Genomic DNA, 25,236 nt, shown 5'->3' on the forward strand with positions numbered 1-25,236 from the left:
AAACATCAGTTGGGAGTCTTAGGAGTTCATCATATTAAAGAAGACAAGGGTATTGTTTGATTTTATTTTTTAAATCAGTAAATAAACTAACCATACATTTGTTTTCTCTTTCAGCAGAACAGCATGAAAGCTGCCAAATGTATCTTAAAGGAGATTAGAAAACTCAGTCACCAAGGGAAACAAAAGCAAAAATGAACTACTGGGGCTTCATCAAGATAAAAACCTTCTGCACAGAGAAGGAAACAATCAACAAAACTAAAAGACAACCTACGGAATGGGAGAAGATACTTGCAAATGACATATCTGATAAAGGGTTAGTATCCAAAAATCTATAAAGAACTTATCAAACTCAACGCCCATAAAACAAATAATCCAGTTAAGAAATGGGCCGAAGGCAGGAATAAACACTTTTCCAAAGAAGACATCCAGATGGCTAACAGACACATGAAAAGATGCTCAACATCACTCATCATCAGGGAAATACAAATCAAAACCATGATGAGATACTGCCTCATACCTGTCAGAATTGCTAAAATTAACAACACAAGAAACAACAGGTGTTGGTGAGATGCAGAGAAAGGGAAACCTTCTTCTTACACTGTTGGTGGGAATGCAAACTAGTGCAGCCACTCTGGAAAAGAGCATGGAGGTTCTTCAGAAAGTTAAAAATAGAGCTACCCTATGATCCAGCAACTGCACTATTAGGTGTTTACCCAAAGAATACAAAAAAACAGATATGAAGGGGTAGGTGTACTCTGATGTTTATAGCAGTGTTATCAACAATAGCCAAACTATGGAGAAAGCACAAATGTCCATCTACTGATGAATGGATAAAGATGCGGTATATATATATACAATGGAACAGTATTCAGCCATCAAAAACCAGAAATCTTGCCATTTGCAACGACATGGATGGAGCTAGAGTGTACTCTGCTACGTGAAGTAAGTTAGAGAAAGACAAATATTATATGATCTCACTCATATGGGGAATTTAAGAAAGAAAACAGAAGAACATATGGAAAGGTGGCCGGGGAATGAAGGAGAGAGGGAAACAAACCATAAGACACTCTTAACAACAGAGAAGAAATGAGGGTTGGTGGAGGGAGGTGGGTGGGGGGAGGGGCTAGATGGGGGATGGGTATTAAGGAAAGCACTTGTGATGAGCACTGGGTGGTGTATGTAAGTGATGAACCACTGGATTCTACTCCAGTAACCAATATTGCACTGTATGTTAACTAAAATTTAAATTAAAAAAAAGGAAATTCAGTCACAAAGTGTGCTTAATATTGACTTTCTTGGTGGTTTTGACCCTATAAATATAATTTTAAATTATTTTTAATATTAGTTAAATTTATGTTTCTATGTTATAAATTTATGCTGGTCCATTTAAAATGGACCAGCATATAGAGAAATCACATCAAACAATATGGTGAGTTGTTTTTTAATATATATTTAAATAAATCAAGACTTTTCTTATATGTTTACTCTGTGATTAGGGACGCCTGGGTGACTCAGTCAGTAAGCATCTGCCTTTGGCTCAGGTCATGATCCCAGGGTCCTGGGATCCAGCCCTGCATTGAGCCTTGCGTTGAGCCCTGCGTTGAGCCTTGCTTTGAGCCCTGCGTTGAGCCCTGTGTGGAGCCTGCTTCTCCCTCTACCTCTGCCTGCCATCCCCACTGCTTGTGTGCTCTCTTTCTCTCTCTGTCAAATAAATAAAATAAATAAAATCTTAAAAAATAAAATAAATAAATAGCATGTTACTTGTTAAAAACAAGTAAAGGTGGAGAAACATTTTCCTTAATATTTTCAGAAGTTACTAAAATAGTAAACAATGAAATTAAAATATAAATTAAAAAATATAATGAGCTTTCCTATATTATAAAATAATTTGTTAGAAAAATAATTTCTTAGCATATAATATATAAAGATGAGGGAGCTGTTTTTTAATTAAAATAATTATGAGATTATATTTTATAGTAAAATAAGTTTGTAAGTCAAAAAGTTTAGAAAATGCTGGTTTCAATAAACCATGGCTCTCATTTGTGTTGTAGGTGGCAGGACTGTCTTGTGAAAGCCAAACACATTGCTTTGGTTTAAGCTGAAATGGGAGAATCAGCAGCTTTGCCTTGGGCTGTGCAACCCTTCTCCGACTTGCTCTCGCAGGGTTCTCTGTGGAAAACGATTTGAAAACCACTGCCAACCTTCTTCCCCTTCAAAGCAAGCACACTCTAGACAAGCTCTGCCCACCCACCGACGCTTCTCCACAAATCGAACTTCACTGCCATCTCTGGACATCATGTAATGTAGATGCTGATTTACCTACAGACAAAACTTTTATGTATATAAAAGTATATATATACACATAAGAGTTTTTACATATTACATATATATATATAATGTGTCTCATTAATATATGTAAATAAATATTATATATGTAATATGTACAGCAACCGTGCTATATTGAATAATCCAAAATATCATGGGCTACAAAACCAAACATTCAGCTTAAAATTATTTTTTGCTTGCCACATGTTCATCTGGCAGGGGTGCACTGTTCAACCTGGTTCTCTGTCAATTAAACCCTTCTAGTTCTGCCCACTCTTATTAAGTCAATTAGAAAAATTCACTTTGCATTTGGGTTCATTAGCTTATTAAGTGCCCCACTGGGAAAGTTGAAACTCTTTGGCAAGCACATGTAGTTTTCTGCAATACTCTTGATATGGTCTGCCTTTACTTTTCAGTGAAAATATTTCACTTTAGAGTAGATGAAATTATTTTTTCCCCAAAAAACACATAGGGTATGAGGAGTGATTATTAAAAACATGGTAAAATTTCAGAGATTTCTGAAAATCTATGGTGAATTAAGATGTTTTTACTAGGATTGAGTTTAAGACAGATGAATACTCATAATTGTGTTCAATTAAAAAGTGTACATTGAGAATTCGCTGGATGGAATTATTCAGCTCAGTGTTGTGAGAATTGCAAAAATGGGTACGATTAGGATTAATTAGGAGTTAATTGGTCTTCATGTGTGCTGATGTATGATGGATAGAGTTAGGAAGACTTATCTCCTACCAAGAACACAGCTAGAATGGAGACCAGAGATGCTACAGGTAGTTTTGTGAAGGTAATTTTACATTATTTTATTATAGTAATGTGAACATATAATGATATAGGAGCATATTAGAATGATTTTGTTTTTTTATATATGTTTAGAACTACAGAAAGTAAAGCGCAACAAAATCTCCTCGGTTCCTAATTGCCGGATTTAATCAAGACGTTGGGTATGCACTTTGGATATCAGATATAGATCTCAGTACATGGGAAGTGCCATGAGCTTTTTTTTTTAAGATTTTATTTATTTATTTGTCAGAGAGAGAGACAGAGTGAGCAAGAGTTGGGGGAAGGGCAGAGGGAGGGGACAAGCAGACTCCCCACTGAGCAGACTCCCCCTCCCCAAGGCAGGGCTCCCTCTCAGGACCTTGGGATCATGACCTGAGCAGAAGGTGGACACTTAACTGAGCCACCCAGGCATCCTGCCATGAGTTTTTATATTTCTTTATTGACATGATTACTAAACACAGTATTTGGGTTAACAAGCATTGCAAAATAGCTAACTAGTAGGAGAAATACACACAGAAAGAAATTCTTGCCATTCAAGGCTGGATGTGTATTGAATATTATTTTAGAAAGACAAACAATAGAAGAGACATGGTATAATGTAGATAGTTTGGAGGATCAGATTCCCTTTGTAGACTTGATGGCAACTGAACTGGGCCTTAAAATGATAGGATGAGTAACAATGACTTTGGCTTGGATGTATGTCTTATGGAAAGAAAAATAATGTTCTATAGATAAGTATAAGGGCAAATGTATTCGGCTTCAGAGTTCATTATATTTTTAGACCTGAATTAAAACATGTTTGTATACCTGTAGCTTAATTGGTGACATTCAATTCTTTTTCCTTGGGGCTGAGCCACAGTAGTTTGGGTTTCACATTGAGGTAACTTTAGTAGGTCAGTATTGAAGTAATTCTGAGATGTGATGTTTGCGCTTATCACTTATTATTAATTATTGATGCTTGCAAAGCACTTTCGTTTGTGTTTATATCCCTGTCTTACACGTATGGAACAATGTGACTACATTGATCTGCAACCTGGTGTGCTGTTACTCTGACAAAACAGATGTTCTGATCAGAGTTCAAGGCTCCTTCCATCAGCCAAATTGATTGCAAGTGACATCTGACAAAGTGGCTAATCAGAGCAGTAGTCAGTTCCCTTCAGTGCAGACACTATCCAATCAGACAGACCCTCACTGGCCAAGCGGAGACCAAATTAGAAGAAAAGGATCAAGAACATTCTCCACCACACCGTTTAATGAGATGAACTAACATCCAGAGACTGGCCAGTAGATTTTTCCATTCAAATATATGTCCTAACATGAATGCAAAAGATGCCATAGTCTCTAACATCCATCCATGCATTGATATTATATAGACTACATTCTATTAAATTATGTTGTTAGTACACTAATTTACATGCAATGATTTCTATTTTGGCTATGTGCTTTCGTATTGATTTTCATTCTACAGTGAAGAACATTTTTAATACTCTTGTGCACACTTTTAAAAAATTAATGCAATGGAATTTTTACTTTTTTATTAAAGAATCTAACATCTTGCATGCTTAATACTTTTTACACATACCATATATCATTACAGAATGTGTAAGTGCTAGATAAACCAGTATTTGAGATACTAGTAAAATAAAAATATTAGCTTAAAAAAATAAATCAAACATCAAACTAATGCACATTCAGGTTAATTTCCAAAATCATTTTTTTCATTAAATAAATGAATTATTTACTTGTATCAATATCAGCTTATGGATTCCTAACTTACTCAGTGAGTTATAACCTATTATTAGTGTTGTTTATTTTGAAGTTAAAATTGTCCCAGAGTTGACCAGTGAAGCCTCTTCAAGCCTGTTCCACCTCTTTCTGTGATTGAGTGCCATTTGTAATGTGTTGCAAAGTCAAGAAACATGATACATTTTTAAGATAATAACTCATTGAAATTCAGTTAAGAGGTTCTCAATCTTGGCAGTCTAATAGGTTTGATAGTCTTATAGATGATTTCTTCTAAGACTGGACTGCTGACAGCTGCTTTCTTCACCTTCAAACCCTTCTTAACCTGCAGGGATTCAAAGACCTCTTCAGATGCATCCAAGTGAAAAGTGAACGACTCGCCAACCAGGTTAAAAGTATAGAAAAAAGTGGCAGACAGGACGAAAAATAGGGAAGGGACATGGGAAGGAGGCCAAAAAGGGCAAGAAAAAAATATATATATATATTGAACTGCGTCTTAAATATATATATGTTTATATACACGTATATATATATATGTTTGGCTATATACACATACACACACATATATATGTATATGTTTGGCTTCTTTCACTCAATATAAGCTCTTAAGATTTTGTTGCTGTTTCTTTGTAATTTGTTCTTTTTAATTGTTGTGTAGTATGAATACCACAGCTTTTAGTTAGCCATTCCCTAACCATATAGGTTATTTCAATTTGAGGCCTATTACGAATGGTGTTATGGACATTCTTATTTGCATTTTTTGTGGACATATACATTTCTTTCTTTCTACTACATACCTAGAATTGGAATTCTTGGGACATAGGGTAGGTGTATATTAAGCTTTAGGAGAAAATGACAAATAGTTTTCCAAAGTAATGGTACCAGTGCTAGTGATATGTGAGAGGTTCATTGCTCCATTGTCTTATCAACCCTTGCTCTGTCATTCTTTATAATTTTAGCTATCATGATGAATGTAAGCAATATCTCCTTGAAGTATTAATCTCTTTTTTTTTTAGATTTTGTTTATTTTGGGGGAGAGAGAGAGAGAGAGAGAGCATGAGCAGGGGGAGGGGCAGAGAGAGAGGGAGAGAGAAACCCAAGCAGACTCTGTGCTGAGCATGGAGCCTGACGTGGGGCTTCATCCCACAACCCTGAGATCATGACCTGAACCTCAGATGCCCAACCAACAGAGCCACCTAGGGGCCCCTCATTGTGGTTTTAATTTCTATATCTTTTTTGGTATTAACATTTTTTTAAATGCTCCCTGGGTGACTATAATGTACATCCAGATGTGAAACCACTGTCTTAAACCCTGTAGCTTGGAACTGAAGAATTGCCCCCGAGCTGGAAGGATGGAAAGTATTAGGAAGCTGGGAGGAGATAGCTTACCGTGAGCCCGGGCTACTGCAGTGGAAAACAGGAAGGGCTCATGAGAGATGAGGCAGTCAAGAAACAGAGGCCAGGGCCCATTTGAACATGGAAGTCACTAATGTTAATGTCAGAATGTGGGTGGTGAGAGAGAGAATCTGAGCCATAATTTAGAGTGTTCAAATTTGAGAGAAGACTAGTTTAAGCTGGGTTGTTTTATCCCTACAAGTTCACCAAGATTTCATCATGAGGAAGGGAGAAAATCCACAGCAACATGTTTTAACATGTCTCACCTTCCTTTACTTAGGAAAAAAAGGAGTTAAAGAAAAATCCTCCATTCACGAGGGCTTCATGGAGAGTGGTTTCCTAAGTAGACATGGAGGCTTCAGTGATTTCAAGACTATAAAAACAGGTGATAGGGGTATTTGCTAAAAGCAGGATAGAAATCCCACATAGCAGTGGGAAGCGAGTCGGAGGGGTGGTGGATGGGCTGAGTCACATACACGGACAGCACAGATCTGGATGTCCCAGCTGGGGGAGAATCCACGGGAGCTTTGGGCATCTACTAGTGCCATGGGCAGTGGTGGGATGCTCTGTGTTTGGGACTGGTCCTCATGGTTTCCTTGAGAGTTTCTGATTCCAGTTTTTTGTTCCTTGAGACTTTCCTCTCTACACTGTGTGGAGGTGCGTGGAGCTGCTCCCCAAGTCTCGTGGGGGGTGTGACTGAGATTTGGGGCAGAGTTTCTTTGAGGGGGAAAAAAAGATTTTCTGATCTAATAAATTTTGGAAATGATATATGCCTACAAATTATATTATTACCTAGTCTTTGAGAAGTCATGTGGTTATAAAACAATCCAACTTTAATTTTGCTTAACCCAATGTTTTCCAAGATCTCTGATTACAAAGCATGTTGAGGGATAATGGTATCCATTGAACCATGTATGGAAAACATTACCCCCAACATATTTATTCTTGGTGTTAAGAAATTATCTAGCTGGTACACTTCTCTACATCACTCTAACCCACGCAACTAAGTTTCCTTGACCCCACTATAGGCTCAGTCCCTACAAATCCAGCAGAGAAAAATCTAAGGAACATGACTTCAAAATCCAATCTACCTTAGCAGTAACTACATCTGTATTCTAACTCAGGTTTGGTAACGGAGCTCCAACCTGGTGCCTGTGATTGTGTCTAATTCATAAAATTACAAATGTTTTCTCTTCCCTATTTAAGCCTTGCTTGGACAGCAGGTCTCATATTCTAGCCCAGCTAAGCTTCACACCCTGTCATGTTCACACCAGCTCCTGGAACTGGAGCCATGAACTCCATAAGCATGAGAGGAATTTCGTTTTCTTACTGCCACTGTAATAATTGTGAATTTCCTACTTATTTTTTTTTCCTGACACATAGTCACTTATTTATCTTTTGCCTTGTAGAGAATCTCCATTCTCTTCTTATATCCCTTTCTGCCAGGCTGGTTTTCCTCTCATCTTCTGTAGCTGATTTCACATATGAGTACTTGTTTCCACGGTGTGTCTGTCTGGTCTATACTATCACGTGCTGACCTACACCATTGGTCCTGAACATCCAGTTGGAAAGACAGCTTACTGCTTCTATCTATCATTAGAGCCACAGATAACTAAGAGCAGGCCAATGAGAGTAACTAAGGGGAAAAAGGTTTAACGCCATTTTGAGTTTAATGAAATTTAACCATAGAAAAGAAAGTTGAAGTGGCAAGTTTGGTTTTACCTTTTTTATTCTTTCTTTCTTTTTATCAATGAAGACATCAGAGAACTCATTTCTGGTTAGTTTTTTTTTTTTTTAATGTTTGTTAGTCACCATACAGTACATCATTAGTTTTTGATGTAGTGTTCCACGATCCATTGTTTGCATATAACACCCAGTGCTCCATGCAGAACGTGCCCTCTTTAATACCCATCACCGGGCTAACCCATCCCCCCACCCCCTCCCCTCTAGAACCCTCAGTTTGTTTCTCAGAGTCCATCGTCTCTCATGGTTCGTCTCCCCCTCTGACTTATCTAAATTTTTATTTCAAAGTTTTCAATTTAATTTTATTATATATGTTAGTCCCCATACAGTACATCATTAATTTTCACTGTTTTCATTTAACACCCAGTGCTCCACGCAGAACGTGCCCTCCTTAATACCCATCACCGGGCTAACCCATCCCCCCACCCCCTCCCCTCTAGAACCCTCAGTTTGTTTTTCAGAGTCCATCGTCTCTCATGGTTCATCTCCCCCTCCGATTTCCCCCACTTCATTTTTCCCTTCCTTCTCCTAATGTCCTCCATGCTATTCCTTATGTTCCACAAATAAGTGAAACCATATGATAATTGACTTTCTCTGCTTGACTTATTTCACTTAGCATAATCTCCGCCAGTCGCATCCATGTTGATGTAAAAGTTGAGTGTTCATCCTTTCTGATGGCTGAGTAATATTCCATTGTATATATGGACCACATCTTCTTTACCCATTCATCTGTTGAAGGGCATCTCAGCTCTTTCCACAGTTTGGCTATTGTGGACGTTGCTGATATGAACATTGGGGTGCATGTGGCCCTTCTTTTCACCACGTCTGTGTCTTTGGGGTAAATACCCAGTAGTGCAATTGCTGGGTCATAGGTTAGCTCTATTTTTAATTTTTTGAGGAACCTCCACACTGTTTTCCAAAGTGGCTGTACCAACTTGCATTCCCACCAACAGTGTAAGAGGGTTCCCCTTTCTCCACAACCTCTCCAACATTTGTTGTTTCTTGCCTTGTCAATTTTTGCCATTCTAACTGGTGTAAGGTGTTATCTCAGTGTGGTTTTGATTTGAATTTCCCTGATGGCTAATGATGAACATTTTTTCATGTGTCTGTTAGCCATTTTTCAAAGTGCTGGAACAATCTTAAAATTTGTATGGAATCAGAAAAGACCCTGAATTGCCAAGGAAATGTTGAAAAAGAGAAACAAAGCTGGGGGCATCATGTTGCCCAATTTCAAGAGAACTCATTTCTTAAGAAATGTTTCACTGTCACATAGGTTTCTGTTCTCATTGATATTTACCTGGATCGCCTTCATTCAGTTTGGATATTTCTGAGCAGAGATTCTGAAGAAAGCATTTCTTACCATTTATACATATGCTTATTATGAGTTTGACATAAACTGGCATGTCATGTTGCTCCATGAATATCAGATTTCTGACACCCAGACCCAAAGGTTCCAATTCTTAAATCATGACTGCCTTATCTTCCCTGACAAAATTGAAAGCAAGAAACACATTTTGCATCTAAGGTATGAAATTAATGTGATGTATTTGACCTTTGCAAAGTAGATGTGATATGACGAGGCTAAGACTTGGCAATGCTTCAGAACCTAGTACCTTGGCAATAACTAAGCAAAATGATATTCCCCTCCATTCTCCATATATATATAGATAAGTATCTGTAAGAGATTATCTAACTGTTGTTCCTAATGAAATTATACATAAATACCAAATAATGGTAATCATCTATTTTCAAAATCACCTCAACATTAATCAAAATATTTTAAAAACTAATCGCCCAACCTTTTATTTCTCTTAGCTCTTTTCTTATGTTAACTTGTATAGTTCAGTTCAGCTCAGTCCCAGCCTTACTCACTTGATCCTTAATCTCCACTTTTTTTCCTTTTTTAAGATTTATTTATTTATTTATTTGAGAGAGAGCGAGAGAAAGCATGAGTGGGGGAGGGGCCAGAGGGAGAGGGAGAGAATTCCAAACAGACTCCCTGCTCAGCACAAAGTCTGCCATGGGGTTTGATTCCACGACCCAGAGATAATGACCTAGCCAAAACTCAGAGTCTGATGCTTAACTGACAGAGCCACCCAGACACCCCCTCAGTTTCTGTTTAAATATGCACCGGCCTCCACCTCTCAGGCAGCATGCAGTTCAGAGGCTACCCATAGCTTTTACGCCAGTGTCCCTTCTGTTCTCCCCTCCACACTGTACAAATAAAGTACCTAGAAATTACTAAAACCTGGAATGCTGCAAAAAAGACACTACCTTTCCTTTCCATGGGAAGACTGGTTTACTTATTTGCTCCCCTTGTCCCATGTCTTGGCTGGAAAGAGGCTGTAGGATAAAATAGTTTCATACTTGGATATATTAGCTCTGCTTTTTCCTAGGTAGGTAACATTGGCAAAATTATTTTAATTCTGTAAGACTCAATTTTGCAAAGGCTCCAAACCTAGTTTGTATATGATCATACCACTTCTCTGCTTATAATCCTTGAGTATCTCCCCATTATCTGTAGGATCGAGTCCATTCCTTGTCTATTTAAAGATGAGAACCATCTTTAAAACCCACACTTATGCACTAGTTAGGCCCAATCCCTCACTGCCAATGATTTGCTGGGCAACCTTGGACAAATTCCTGGCCTCTCTGTGTTCTACTTTCCACAACCATAAAATACATATTGTGATACTACATACTTTATATGAATGTTAAAGTCAATATAATGTCTGACTCACATAAATTTTCAAGAAATGATAGTTACCAGTATTATGAATTGTTTCTATTATTTTGGCTATCCTTTCATATTTTTGGTAGGCCTTGTTCCAAATATGCCTCTAGACATACATAAGTGGAAAATTTCAGTTTCCACAATACAGACACAGATAATGCATGACTGTACAGAAATTTCAGAAGACACATGAAACTAGTTCTGGGAACATGGCAGAGTGAGGGGCAGCATTACTGGTTTACATGGATGTGACCCACGTCCGGACAATGGCATGGCCCTAATGAGATTGAGAGTGTCAGGGCCTGGGAATGCCTTTACCCAAGGCTCCTTGGACCACGTAGATTTGTCACTTGTGCAGGGCTGCTGGCTGCTACCGCCAGCCAATGAGGGTCATGAAGGAGACCTTGAGAAGCAGTGCTTGCTCAGCAGTCTAACCCCAATCACACCCTTGCAGTGCTCAATAAAGCTATGGAGCAGAACAGATCACCGTCCTTGAGCGGCAGTCCCATCCACAAACCCAGCCCTTGGAAAATACCTTGGAAATACCCCGGTAAGCCTTCATTAATCCATCGGCCTGAAAGGCCCAATTCCCTTGACCTGTCCTTTTCACCAAATTCCCTGTTTTCCTTAATTTTCCCAATAGCTAAACTAAATATTACACTTCAGTGAAATATACCAATGGTAAAACTGGATAAAATATTTAGTGGTAAGATGCCCTCCTAGTGTTCATTTTTAAACCTGGTTAGAAAATGCACGTGAGCAGTTCTTTGTCCCTAGACAATTCAATTTCTGAAGGGCTTGGTCCAGAATGCCTGTGTGTGCGTGTGTGTGCGTGTGCGTGTGTGCGCGTGCGTGCGTACACGCGCGTGTGTGTGCGCGCGTGTGTGTGTGTATGTGTGTGTGAAAACAGCCCTCACTCTTACCCTTTTACGCCCACCTCAGATCAAGTATTGCTATTTAATAACACTAGTCTCAGGTATTTTGACTTCCAGAGCCTCGGATCTAAGTATCCTTCAGAGCTTTCAGCTTTCAGCTGTGGGCACGCAGCTTACATAGGAAAATATGAACAGATCTGAAAAGAACATGCTATTATTTTCCTGTTCTGTTGTGCATATTAATTAGGAACAAAAATCTCTTTTTCCTTGTGACTCCCATTATAATTTCAGTGACTTCAAAACAGGAACTGTACTTTGACATCCAGCCACAATGCCAGGTCCATCGTAAGACAAGTGATAAAATCATTATTTAATGAGTAAATAGATGCATAGGTGAATGAATGGATGCTGTTTTCCTAAGTTTTCTTTCCCTTAAGGTGCATGAAAAAAACCGAACATTAAAAATAATAGTGTCTAAATCTAGATAGGATATGCCTACATTTCCTTCTTTGTAATTGCATCTTGATTTAAACCTTTTTCCCCCTCTCTTCTAAATAAAGTTCTCTGTCATATTCAAAGCTGGCTAAAGGAGATTTTGCCAAACTCAGGGTATATGCAGGCTTAATGTGAGCTAAAATGTCAATATTCATACTGCTCCACTTCATTAAATCCACCTTCCTAGTAACTTGGACTGAGTAAAATTTATTTTTTTTAAAGTCCCGAAATTGTGCTCGTGTCAGCAATGCAGCACCTGTTAGTCATCCTGGACCCAGTTCACCTTTTTGAAGCTACTGCTCAGCGTTCTGACAGGCAAGGTTTATGACAGGCAAGCTGAAGGTGAGGGGGAGGGATGTACAAACAGCGGCAGACAGCCGAGCACTCACCTCTGCCAGATTGCGTGCGCGAGGCTCCGAGTGCGTGAGGTCACACTGTCAGCAGCCATGATGGGAGAGTGGGCTGCCATGCCCTTAATTGGGTGCACATGCTTTGGCACCACTGTGCCCTGATTAGCACGGTGCGGGCCGACTGGCACTAGCCTGGAGCACAGCACTTTCAGGGGCAGAGCATATGGGAAGTGCAGATGTTCAAAGGGTGGCTTCACCCCATGTGCAGCCAGCAACCCTCCTTGAAGAATGATCCTATCCTATCTTAAGTAAGTACATGCAGAAAGGATCTGCATAAAAGGGCTCTCTCATAATCTCCTATTCAGAGACTCCCCACTTGGTCCTCCTATCAGGCACTCTGATTTTAAAATATGTGTCATTGAAGCACACAAACATTCTTCCCTGTTCTATCACTGAAAGGGAAGAAAGATTATCAATAACACTGAATATCAGAGAAAAATCAAAGATTCTCCCACAGCAAGCCAAATGTTACCAGGTCATATAATTTAGCAGTATACAGCATTAGGGTATTATTTATGCATATACTAATTAAACAAGTTTATGAAGCACCTACAATACGCCAGAAACGTTGAAGGGATAATGGACCGAGGCATGCGGAGAAATGAAGGCCAAAAAAAGAAATTCAGTTACTTACAAAGGACACAGTGTGGCATGGTGAAATGTAAATTAGATGACAGCTAAGTAATTAATCCCGATTCTTCCAATAATTAGCTGTGCTCCCCGGGCCTCAGTTTTCTCACTCAGAGCTAATCATGTTCAACTAAATGATTACAAATGTCCCTTCCAGGCCTAAAATGTTATGAATTGATATCCTTTATCTTCCTTATCATGTAGTTAATTTATTTCCATTCGAGAATCTCAGAGCCTACTCTGTTCCAGGCACAGTTCTAGGTGGTGGAGACACTCTGGCCATAAGACACTTGAGCTTACATTCTGCGTGGCAAGACAAATTTTAACATATAAGTAAGTGCATACACAATATACTGTTAAGGACTCATCAGGACTGTGAAGAATAGTGGCTCAAGGAAATAAAAATAGAGAGCACTAGGTAATAAATTTCGTAAGGATGGCCAAAGTAGATGCTTCTATTACATTCTAGTGGGAAGGTACCAAGAATAAACATGAATGCCAATCAATTAACAAGATAGTTTTAGATAGTGATATTTTTTTTAAAGATGAGGAAGTTGATAGTTGATGAAGGAGTGGGGCCATAGGTCATGCCTGGCTTTAGGGGAGTTAGGATCATCTTGGGGAGTTAGGATCATCATGTCAAGTTCAATGGAAATGACATGACAATTTTATCCTGAAGGAAGTGTACTCTGGTGGTTGAGTTTAGAGAGTGGATTGCAAAAGGGGGTATGTTTAGAAGCAGGAGGACCATGGGTGGTCCTGCAGAAGAGAGACAGCATTGGCTTGCATTGGAATGAGAGCAGTGGAAATGAAGTGAGTAAGTTCATGACAGATGGAATGTGAGGGCAGAGAAAGAGAGAACATAAAGGATAATTCCGAATTTTCACTTGAGCAACAAGGAGGATTGAGGTATTATTTACCAAATGGAAGAAGACTTGGGGAGATTAAAATCTGTGAAATAGGATCTGCAGAGGTTGAAATGAGGAGGTGGAGCAGGAAATAGACTGAGTCGGGACTCTGAGGCAGGAAGAAAACCAGAAGTGTGGGGCCATCTGTATATGCAAACTTAATAAAGGGTAGCATAGAAGGCTGAGCAGTGTTGAATACCTATTTGAGATTTTAGTGATTAATTGAAAGGGAAATTAGTCAGTAGGATTGTGTGATTTTTTTGAGCAGTATACAGGTGCTCGGCAGCAGTTATGAGGACAATTGATGGCTTCACCCGTGACTGGACTTTTGTCTCATGAGTCAACATGAGTGAACAGATGGCAACACCAACACAGGAGTGAAGCATGTTTGCAAGGAAGTGGTTGTAATGAGGAGTCATTGGCTGTAATCCTCAAATGGCAATGTGTTGGGCCACACGTCTAATAACTGCCATGTAGCAACGTAGCAGAAGTTCTTTCCTGGGCACAGCTTTTGCCCGTGGAGCACAGCTTGTGTCAGAGAGCAAAGTACAGGAGTGGAATCATTAAACAAATAAAAAGAGTGAACAAACAAACTGGAGAAGTGAAGGACCAAGAATGTTTAAAGGAGAGTAAGTGGTAGAGTCAATGGGTTGGGGCTATCTATGTGCTTGTAGAACTCTAGAAAGAGGATACTAGTGTTTAAAAGAAGGAGGAATGAGAGGCATCTGGTGGCGCAGTCAGTTAAGTGTCCCACTCTTGGTTTCAGCTCAGGTCATGATCTCAGGGCCATGGGATCAAGCCCTGCATCAGGCTCTTTGCTCAGTGTGGAGTCTGCTTGTTCCTCTCCCTCAGTTCCTTCTTTCTCCCCCCCCCCACCTCTCTCTATCTCCCTCCCAAATAAATTAAAATATTTTTTTAAATAAAAACAAAAGAAGGAAGAGTGAAAGCTGGTTGTTTAACAGTGAAATGCTTGAAATGGTGGCATGGATACTTCAGAGATTTTAGGAATACTGACACCCCCCTCCCTCTTCTCTCTCCTGCTCTCTATCTCTCTCCAAGACTGGACAGCTGCTCCAAAATATTTACCACCCTCCATTACCTGGGGTTCCTCATCTCAGGAATCCATGCTGCCCCAAGTTAAAAGTTAAAATTCACTTTCCCAGCCTCCCTGGGGCATTACGATCTAGAATCTGCCCATCATACTTGCTGGCAGTGTTTGATTTTAGAAGCTGGTGACTAGAAGCATGTACCCCAAAAATATCCATTCAGAAAATGTGGAAACACACACATCCAGCTCCCAGAGGTAATGGCGGCAGAGATAGCATCCTATGCTCACTTCAGCAGAGCCTGCTGGCTGAGCAGCAGCTATGTTTCCACTGGAGCAGGTCTTTATGGGATAATTTGGGTCTTGTTCCAGACTTTGAGGCCTCTAGTCGTGGTTCTTGCGCCTTTGTAAAGATTGTGTGTGTGACTAAATATCCTTTGCTATATTCCTTGTCTGCTTAAGCTAGTGGGTTCTAACTGATACAGATATGATACAGTTCCTGGTGATGGTAAGCATTTGATCATGGCAGTGGATGAAGGAGGTGAAGCCATCAAGAAATGGAAAGATCTGGATCTCAAATAAATAGAAAACTTTATAAATTTTTCCCTGGAAAAGTCTGGCAATGCTTGATACTCAAGTAAATGCATATAAACATCTGGACATCCAAACAAAATTCAGTGAAGAACTCCTTGCAGGTCACTTTTCCAGCATCACATCTACCACTCAACATACCCACACACTGGAAAGGCTATCAAAGGCCCTGGTGTCCCTGCCGGGGACACGGTGACACAAAGATGCCTATGTTTTCCAGTCCTTTCTAGCCCAGGATTTTGTTTTTCAAAGATTTATTTATTTATTTGAGAGAGAGAGCACAGTGGGGAGGAACAGAGGGAGACAGGGGGCTAGATCTCATGACTCCGAAAGCACGACCTGAGCCAAAATCAGGGGTCTAATGCTCAACCGACGGAGCCACTCAGACAGCCCTCTAGCCCAGGAATTTTAACATAGTATTTACACATACTAGACGTACAAAAAGTCAGGCTAAACAATTATCACCTTAGTTAAGAGCTTATAATTTTCTACTTGGATGATTTAGCAGCCTCCCATCTATTTTAAGTTTTCCACATAAAAGTTATCATGCCTCTTCATTTCCAAAGAACATCAGTGAAAACTTATTCTCTTTCATAAGACCAAGACCTTCAAGAACATCTGGAACAGAATTCTATCTGTTGAATCTTATTTGCCATTGAAGTTGACAATAAGACATAATAAGGACACAGGTTTGGACTTTACCCAGCTTTATCTTTACTCTCTTACTTTCAAAGCAACCTTATGCATGCTGCAGTTTTCTGGTATATATAAAAAATAATAATATAGTTTTTACTTTTGTGAGTTAATAATTTGCTTTATGATTTATAATAAATCTTTATTTTTCTCTGATGGCTAGTATGTTCCAGTGAACAAAAACCATTACTTTGGAAATAGTTGTTTTTATTTTTACCAAGTCTCCATTTTAGGCAAGTCACTTAATATTTCATTCTGCACAAAATAGAGATATTAATATCTAGCTTGAAGGACTGGGTGAGGCTAAGATACAAAAGTAAAGCACCGAGCATAGTGCCCCATAGTGGGCACATAAACATACACAAATCACTCTGTTCTGTTTCTGCAGAATTAGCTAGAAGTTGGACAGAAGAATCAAGTTGTACATGAGTTAGCAGGACACACAGAAAAATATGATTAAATAAATGCACCAAACTTTTCTCTTTTTTTTAAGATTTACTTATTTTATTTTTATTTTTTTTAAAGATTTTATTTTTTTTTATTTGAGAGAGAGAGAACGAGAGATAGAGAGCACGAGAGGGAAGAGGGTCAGAGGGAGAAGCAGACTCCCTGCCGAGCAGGGAGCCCCATGTGGGACTCGATCCCAGGACTCCAGGATCATGACCTGAGCCAAAGGCAGTCACTTAACCAACTGAGCCACCCAGGCGCCCTTTACTTATTTATTTTAGAGAGTGAGGGAGAGAGAGCAGGAGGGGGAGGTGAACAGGGAGAGGGAGAGAGAGAGAATCTTAAGCCAACTCCCACTGAGCACGGAGTGGGACAATGGGGCTCGATCTCATGACCCAGGGATCATGACCTGAGCTTAAATCAAGAGTCTGACACTTGACTGAGCCACCCAGGAGCCCCTGCACCAAACTTCTCTAATTATAATTTTTAAAAATTATTTATTTATTTATTTGACAGAGAGAGAGAGGTAGAGAGCACAAGCCTGGGGGAGAAGTGAAGGGAGAAACAAACTCCTCACTGAGCAGGGAGCTCTACGCGGGGTTTGATCCAGGAACCCAGTGATCATGACCTTAGCCAAAGGCAGACACTTAAACGACCGAGCCACCCAGGCCCCCTCTAATTATAATTTTATATCAGTTGTGATTTTGAATAACTACCTAACAATCGGACAGAAGAATCAAGTTGCCAGCAAGTTAGCAGGACACACATACATATACAAATACATACATATGATTAAATATTTATTTTTTTTTCATTTATCAGTTGTAAGTATCATCTCTAAATTTGCTCTCAACATCCTTTTACAATGATGAGAATTAAGCTCTCATTTCCTTTCCATCATTTTCCCAAAGTAACATATTTTTTCATTTTGCTGAAAACATATTTTTTTTTTTTTTTTTTTTTTTTTGCTGTCTTTGATTCATCCTGATTCATTACTATGACCATGTAAATGTTTTCAATGCTAGCCATGCAGCGCACTAGGATTATATTCCCTCTTAACATTTTTGGGCTTTGCTCGGTTGTATTGGGCATTCGTTTGCTCAGGCTACCACAACAAAATGCCACACACTGGGAGACTTAAGACTTAAACAGAATCTATTTCCTCACAGTTAGAAGCTGGGCATCCAGCGTCAAGGTGCCAGCAGAGTTGTTTTCTCCTGAGGCCTCTCCTTGGCTTGCAGATGGCTACCTTCTGGCTGTGTCCTCACACGGCCTTTTCTCTGTGTATGCGTCCTGGTGTCTCCTCTTCTTCTTGCAAACACACAAGTCATAGTGGATCAGGGCGCCTCTTTTTAACATAATCACATCTTTAAAGACCATATCTCCAAATACGATCACCTTTTGAGGTCCTGATGGTGGAACTTCAAGACATGAATCAGAGGATGGCACACCTGAGCCACCACATGCCACATAATAAACCACCTCAGCACTTCCCTGGCCTCTAGCAACATTGATTTCTCACTGACATTACAGGTAGGCAATCGGTTGGCTTCAAGTATGTTCTGCATTCCTTTTTCATACTGTGATTTAGGCTGAATGGGAAGACCCAATCTGGGACGTGCCGTTCCTGAAGTAAAAAAATGGGAAATTGAGCTGAACTATGTTATTTCATTCAAGGTTTCTGCTTTGATGTGGTGTGTGTCCCCATATTCTATTGATCAAAGCAAGCTACTTGTAAAATACCTCCCTTTGGAGGGAGGGCAAGAAGTAAGTGTATGTGTACAAATTACATTCTACCACAAATTTTATTTTTTTCTTAATTATCCCAGTGCCTAATGCTAATTTTGCTAACATCTCAGGAGATGGGTTAAATACCTTTAAATACTAACTGATCAAATTTCTCAATCTACTAACTCCATTTGGTTTTCCCCTGGAGATCTTCCTCCTAAATATTTCCATCTGCCTACTTCAGTCTAACCTGTTGACTGAGCCTGTGGCACAGAGGTGATCATAAGACTCCTTGTCAACCTACCCGATGTTGGATTATGTTTCCAGGATCCTATGTCTTCTCTTAAAGAAATCTCGGTCGCCATGCAGATTACAAGACGTGTTACATTTTGTTTTCACTACCGCAACTCAAAAATAGTCAAGCCATTCTTAGAGCATCCACACATAAGGCACCTAAGCTCCCTATACACAGAGAGTAGATAGAAAATTATATTTGAAAGCAGAAAAGGGGAATTACAGATAATTTAAAACACATGTCTTTGGAAGAAATTTATTAGGTTAAAGGTTTTTTTATAAACTAATGGCTCATTTAAAATGTCTCTCTGGGTCATATTAGAAATGTTTTTTTAGGATTATTTATTTATTTGTTTGAGAGAAAGGAAGAGGGAGCGTGCACAGAGGGAGAGGTAGAGGCAGACTCTCCTCTGAGCAGAGAGCCCGACATGGGGCTCGATCCCGGGACCCCAAGATCATGACCTGAGCTGAAGGCAAGGCGCTTAATCGACTAAGCCACCCAGGAACCCCAATATTTGGAATCTTTTCTATATCTAATTCCAAAAATATTAGTTTCTTGCTAATTCTGAAAGTATCATAGGCGAAATCAAAATGCCTGAAGTTATTATTTTATATTTCCTATTTAAAGCACAATAATAAAGTGTTTTTGTACACACACAAATCTATAATTATAGTCCTTTAATATAGAATTCTTGATTCAAAATTACAAAATAAAAATAAATGTTTGCATACCCTTACTTAACTGAGTCTAATTACTCTGAGCTAACAAAAATAGCAGTTGTCAGTTTCTTCCATAGCTTGCATAAGTGCTCATCAAAGTTCATACACTGCATCTCATCTCCCATACAGCAGATGAACCCAAACTGCCCACGCTCACACTTGCTAAAAGAGTCTCCATATATATTAAAACGAGTGGATTTTTAGTGAGTACGTTTTCAAAACAAAACAATGACCAGATTATTTACACCATTTATTAAGGAATAGTTTCTCTCACATCCTCCATAAACGGCATATCCACGTGGACAGCTTTGTTGTAAAATACATTACAATTTGGAGGAAGTTTCAATTTAGAAAATAATCACCAATATTCTCAAGTTATGGATGCAAGAAATCATCCCCATTGAAAAATATATAATTAGGTCTAAAATATTTAAAATACAATTTTCCTAAATTAATGACACTTTTATTTATTTTTTTAAGTACTTATTTCTTTATTTGAGAGAGAGAGAGGGAGAGAGAAGAGGGGCAGAGAGAGGGGGAAAGAGAATCTCAAGCAGATTCTAAGCTGAGCGCAGAGCCAGATGTGGGGCTTGATCTCACGACCTGGAGTTCAGGACCTGAGCTGTGGATGTTCAACCGACTGAGCCACTCAGGCACCCCCTAAATTAGTGACATTTTCAAAAATGCATTTATGTATTTGTTTGTTTGTATTGATTATTTGACCATGTAAATCACTTAGCAAAAGTAGGTGATTAGGAAAATATCACCCAGTAAACCAGTTAACATACTATGAATAGTTAATAGGATTTCCCTCCCTCTCATGTGGCCCCAGGTCTCTTATTTAATGTCCTCAGTTCTCCCTAAAGTCTTCCCATTCTTTTGTCTTGGAGCTTTATCTTGAGTTGAACATAAGGGAATAGAAAAACGGGTGTTGGGGAAGCAATGTGCTGTGGCTCTGCCGGTCTTGAGTCCCTGAGTATCAGAACAAGAGTTCTTACAAGGTATGCCAAGAATTTAAGGCCCTCACTGCTCCTTCCCCCAGCTATTCTCAGGACTAGGTTTGCAGCCAGCAACCTTGAGGGATGAGGTAACGTCCATCTGGGGCAAAGAACTGCCATGTAGCCTTGACTTTGGGACCAATATGATGTTAAGATTCTGGGCTCTTACATTCTTCTGAAGAGTGCTTGGGTAGAGTTTATACATAGAACATGGGTTCCTCCCTCCCTTTCTGGATCTTTCTTTGCTGGGATTCTCCCTACCCATTTCTAATGGCTGTGATTGACCCAAAGTCTCTCCTCTAGTTCCTCAAGCCAGCAAAGGTGAGATATTTTATCTAAACGTTAGCCACCTTACAGGGTACTCAGGCTAAAAAGTCATCAAAAATGGAAATTTCACTGAATGCTATTCCTTTCCTCTGAAAGTCAACTCTTGTCCAGTATCTGACTGGTTTCTTGTGGCTTTCCAATGCATTAGATAGTCATTTTCCATAATTTGTCTAGAGTTCATAATCTGTGAAAGGAACAGACCAATAGGAGATAGATTGGAATAGTACCAGTAAGAGAGAAATTTTAAAATACGTTACTTATTTGGGGACAGCTGGGTGGCTCAGTCAGTTAAATGTCTGCCTTCGGCTCAGGTCATGATCTCGGGGTCCTGGGATTGAGCCCAGCATCACTGGGCTCCTTGATCGCAGGGAGTCTGCTTTTCCCTCTGCCCACCCTCCCCCCCAGCTCATGTGCTCTCGCTCTCTCTCTCTCCTCTCAAATAAATAAAATCTTTAAAAACATAAAATAAATAAAAATATGTTACTTATTTTATAAAGGAATACTACAACTTGATACTGTTAACCTTCTGGGGGATATTTAAAATTTTTTTATAGTTGCATATAGTAAAATATCACTCTGTATGATTGATTTAGCCCATTTGAGTCAGTAAAGATATAGAACTAGGAAATGTATGCAAAGACATGCAGTTTTAATTTTGTTCAAGAGAAGTCAATAAACAGACCTAGGTTAACAAAGTACTGCCTGGTAGGAGTCCTCAAGGAATCTGGTAGGAAGAATATCAATTGTTGAGAATGGCACTTTCAATGTACTTAGGGATGATTTGAAGGTACTTAATTTCTTTCCCATGTCTCGTATACCTCTTGTGTTTGTCTAGAAAATCCTTTCTTTAGAGAATAAATCAAAAGTAAACTTTTTCTCTGGCCCAATATTAATGTAGTTCCACTGCACTGTATGATTTCCCACTAATTTAACAAAATTATTTCTCTTTAGAACTTCCTAAGAGAAAAACAGAGTCCAGTGAAAATTACTATAATATGTAAACAATCAAAACTGTGATGTGCCCACAAACATAGGCACATTTAATAAGCAATACTAATCCTCATTCGGGAAGTCAATTGGTTATTTGATTGTTTATATTGTCCCTCTTCTTTAGGGATTTTTGCATTGCTTTTAAAAAGGTAGCCTACATCATAATTTCTTACATGTAGAAAAAGTTACATTAGAAAGCTACAATATTAAGTTTGACAAAATAATTTAGAAACTCTACCGACAAATCATTTGGCTATAATTTAAGTTTATTACCATGAAAAAGGAGCCCAATTTATTCCTTCATGACCGTCAATGATCTTTTAGAATCTCTTTTAAAGTGCAGATCCTTTTAATGCACTTTTAAACTTTTGCCATAGTTGTACTGTCTTCATTATTCTGCAGTGACTTTGAATATTGCTTTTCCAAAGGTTTAAATTATTTTTACACACATAGTGCTTCACATAAGCCCAGTGAACCAGTATGCATGACTGGTTATTACTGTCATAATTTGAAAGACATCCAGAAAAATACTTAAGTGAGGTCATGGGACACTTCTACTTGAAATTGAGTCATTAGTATTATTTAGATTTAACTTCCTGTAATTTCTTTCTAAGAAGAATTTTCACTGCTTCATCTTACTTATTTCATTTTATACCCATTAGAGTGGAGGGTTGCCTTGATTCAAGGTTTGTACTTCTCCCTAGATTAGAAAAAAAAAAGTTTGATTCCCCGAAATTATTTTATTTTTATTATTCTAATATTTTATTCTGCTTCTCACTAAGACTCAAATTTTCCACATTTTAGGATATCCCTTTGAGTTTCTATCCTATGTTTTCTCTCTACTTTCCAAATTTTGGTATTCTCCAAAATTTCCCACTCTGGAAATTCTTTTCATTCTGTATTTTATTCCTGTATAATTTCATGTGTGGCCAAGGCATCACCCACTCTACACTTCTGTGCTCCAAACTCCTGTAATCAAATGCTCACCGGACATAGCTATCTCTATGTCTCAAAAGCCCCAAACCACAAATATCTGAAGGAGAATTCAGCACTTACCATCATAGGTCTCAATCATTCCATAACTCCATGGAGAACACCATCATTTTCTCATGCTTTACCCAAACACCAAGCCATTTTCACTTTTGCCTGCTCCCTTCCTGCACACGTATTGTATGACTAAGGCCTATTGATTCTCTTTTGCTCGTTTTCATCACTATGTCCACTTGACTTCAGTCCCCACCGGCCTCATTTTCTCCCTATGCTGTTTCAAAGGACTTCACTGCCTCCATGTCTTCAGGCTTAATTTTCCTAAATTAATTCCATATTACAGTATTAAGGGGGACTTCCAAATGCACCAATTGGATCATGTGAGCCCTTCAAGATCTGGACTTGATCTTCGCCTCTTGCCCGCCTACACCCATGTATCATCCAACCATACAGAACGACTTGTTTCAAGTGCTACCTATTCCTCTCTGCCTCATTACTTGTTCTGGCCTCTATTTCTTTTTTTTTTTTTTTAAGATTTTATTTGTTTATTTGAGAGAGAGAGAGAGAGCACATGAGAGGAGGGAGGGTCAGAGGGAGAAGCAGACTCCCTGCTGAGCAGGGAGCCTGATGCGGGACTCAATCCTGGGACTCCAGGATCATGACCTGAGTCAAAAGCAGTCGCTTAACCAACTGAGCCACCCAGGTGCCCCTGGCCTCTATTTCAAATTCCATTTTCCCCCATCTCTTCCTTTACACACACACAACACACATGCATTTTGGTATTCCTCCCTTACTTTCAACGCAACATTCAAACATTCCTTCCCTGTAAGACTTCTTTCTCCTGCCACAGGAAGCCTTATCAGGACTCTATGCTTACTGCTATTGTTCCTGTGACACCCCTTGCCACATGGTCTTATAACTGCTGAGTGATTGATCCAATCCTCTGAACAAGCCATGCAATTCCTGGGGTCACCATGTCTATTTCTGTAAGCCCAACACTTTGTTAAGTGCTGAGCACAAGGTAGGACTTGAATTTGAAGTGCATAAGTGCATTTTTAAATGATTGGATCCTTGTTTCACACTTTTCTGTTCTTCTATTCCTATCTTAACTCAGTTACTGCTAGCAGCTTTGTTCTAGTATTTGTGTTGGTTAACTTAGAAATCTACCCTATTTTTTCATTCTCTGGTCACTTTGGGGTTATTTTTAGGCTTTTATTTCTCTTCTGTGGGGTATTATGGTAACTGTTCTGATAGTCTAAACATACTTTCTTTATATCTGTAAAGATAATATTCTCCTTAACTGAGCTTTATAGTTGGATTTTTTTCAGATTTCTTTCACTTACTATTTTTAAGATTTTCATAATCAAATTTTATCGTATTTTGTTCTCTATTTCATACCTTCTGATATAGTTGCTTCAACTCAAAATATTCTACCAATGTATTCAATTACTTCCACTTCTTCCATTTTTAAATAATCTCTATACATGGAATATATTATTCTTTTTTATTTCTTTTGAGAATGTGCATCAGTAGGCTTTTAGACCATCTTATTTCCATTCCATAACTTTCAAATTCTGCCACCCAGTCTCTCACTATGAGATTTTTATTCACAGAAAATTTTTGACACCAAGCCCAATACATTATCATGGAGGAATATATAGTTGGGAAGCAAGAAGTTTTCTCTGTATATGAAAAATGGCTTGAACTGACAAGCAAATACAGTCTCTCTCAAAAGTAATATCTTTATACAAATCATCTATATTCATTGAGGTTTTCACATGATATGAATAATCAATAACTAGGGAGAGAAAAACCCTTCTAAAACTGAAATTACCATGAATTATATTTGAATATGTGGTTATATATATATAATAGTTTGTATCTTTAAAATATATATGTAGATGGTATGTAAATATCTATAGTTTTTAAACTGAAATGATTGTCTGTTTAAAATTCCTAACTTCGTATAATTTCCAGTCATTTATTTCTATATATGACCTTATTTCATTGCAGAAATCATGCTTATATGTACACACACATATTTGCATACACACACAGACAGTTCTCATAGTGATTATTTTTTAAATATGCATACTGAAAATATTATATCACAGAATTTAGTTGTCTTTAATTTCACAATTGATCTGAAGAATCAGAGCTAGAAGAGACCTCAAGGAATTATTCAACCTTGTGCATTTAGTTATATAAATCTTATTATCCTTACTCTATAGATAAACCAACTTTACAAAGGTCATCCAGTAAGTAGCAGCAGTGAATGTCTGAGAAAAAATTTTCTTAATCCTATTCCCTTTACAATGCTATTTAAATACCTTTGATTGCTATCCATTGACTGCTTACCA

At 38.6% G+C, this 25,236-nt stretch overlaps 1 protein-coding gene across 1 annotated transcript in view; it reads right to left on the minus strand.

The window, feature by feature from the left end:
• SGCZ (sarcoglycan zeta) overlaps positions 1-25,236 on the minus strand; it is a 1,100,701-nt gene that overhangs the window by 914,725 nt on the left and 160,740 nt on the right. The gene's annotated exons all lie outside the window — the stretch shown is intronic.

Source organism: Zalophus californianus, chromosome 2, assembly GCF_009762305.2.
Source record: "Zalophus californianus isolate mZalCal1 chromosome 2, mZalCal1.pri.v2, whole genome shotgun sequence".
NCBI classification, from domain to species: Eukaryota; Metazoa; Chordata; class Mammalia; order Carnivora; family Otariidae; genus Zalophus; species Zalophus californianus.